The following is a 1812-nucleotide window of genomic DNA, read 5'->3' as shown; positions in this document are numbered from 1 at the left end:
TTTACTTTACTAGAAGAGATATAGCGTGAGAAAATGTGTGGATGATTGATAAAATCTGATAAATGTCTTGGGTGGTTATGATCTGCTAACCATTTCTTAAATTGGTTGCCAGCGACCACTACCAAATATTGTAATTTTGAACCCTGTGTTTGATGTGTTTAGCCATTTTGATTTCCTTCCTACTAATAGCGGTCTCTATAATTTTCACCCTTGAATCACATAATAGTTTCTGTAGCATCACCTTTATTTTTGGGTACCCGTATGGAAGCGGGAGGATGGTCCTTTTGCTCAGGAACAATTAATCAGTTATATATGTTGTAGCTGATGCATGACTCATGCTTGTACTTACATGTGGTTTACTGTTTATCAGGAATTGAAGCGCAGGAGAAGAAAAAGGAAGAGTAGGAAGGAGAAGAGGAGGAGGAGGAGTCACCAACATTCAGATGATGATTCTTCTGATGATTCTGCTGATTTGCGGCATAAAGGGAGGAGCGGGAAGGCGACGTCAGTACTTCAGATGATTTGCGAGTGGTAGGGGCAAGAAGCGGTCTGAGAAGAAGAGCAGGAAACATCGCCATGAAGAGGACTAGCATCTACAGTGGGTGATATGTCTTGTGCTTTTAAGGTTCCTCTAAACTGCTGTTAAGTGTGCCCTATTCAATCTTTAATCTGGTGGTTGATAAGCTTTTTGATGAAAACCACTTTTTGATAAAATGATAAATATTTAAAAATTGTTTTGAATTATTTATTCCCTCAAATATTTTTAGAGATAAATATATTTACACGTTCTGATTTATGATTTATTTACATAAGTCATTCCTATTTTTGGCATAATTATAAAAACTATTCCTGGCAATAAGGATAGTTTATATAATGATATTAACGTTTCTTGGGGGTATATGCATTATTTTTCAAAAAGTAAGGATGATTTTTGTAAATAATGTTGACGTTTTAGTGAGTGTATGTATAATTTTTCAAAAATAGAAATAATTTGTATAAATAATGGGGTGTAGATGTAATTATCCCATATTTTTATTTGTATTACACAAATTTTCAAACTTAGCAGTAAATTAATACATTCTATCATAAAATAATTTGATACAATAATTTATTATGAAATGCTTCAATTTCAATTCTTTTCACTTCGGATGAGTTAGGCCTACTTTTTGATAATTGATTATATTAAAAATTACTTTTCTTTTAATTGATTTTTTTATAATAAGTAATTTTAAAATAATTGATTTTATAAAATCTTGATTTGCCAAAATGCTTTAAAGTTTAACTTCTACAAAATTCGAATTATTTGCTTCAAAATCATGATTAATGAAAAATGATTTTAAATATAAGTTATCAATTACCTTTATCACTATAATTTAAGTTTCAAATACTGTTTTCAGAACCTCAATTATTAAAAGGAGTGTTTACGATAATTTCTATTTTTATGATGAAATAAATTACAGGAAAAATTTTATAAATTAAACAATAGTAATTAGAATATTTGAAAATAAAAATTAAAAAATAAAAAAAATAGAATATTTGAATACATAGTTTAATATTTATAATTTTATTTAAATAATTTGAAAACAAAACGTATAAAATATAAAATTCTTTTCAATTTATTTTCAAAATTACGAGCACCCCCTAAACCATTCTAACCTTTTTAGTACTTTTTTTGAAACACAATAAATTTTCATAAAACGCAGCTTTCTGTGGTAACTTTTTTCCACAGCAACTTTTGGAAAGTTGAAAACTCCTCATTTCATCATTTGGTTCTTGACAAAATCAAATGCAGACAAAACCAAAAAAAAACCT

This window comes from Sesamum indicum, linkage group LG3 (assembly GCF_000512975.1).
Source record: "Sesamum indicum cultivar Zhongzhi No. 13 linkage group LG3, S_indicum_v1.0, whole genome shotgun sequence".
Classification (NCBI taxonomy): domain Eukaryota; kingdom Viridiplantae; phylum Streptophyta; class Magnoliopsida; order Lamiales; family Pedaliaceae; genus Sesamum; species Sesamum indicum.
The sequence above is the reverse complement of the archived record's forward strand: the minus strand, read 5'-3'. Positions refer to the sequence as shown.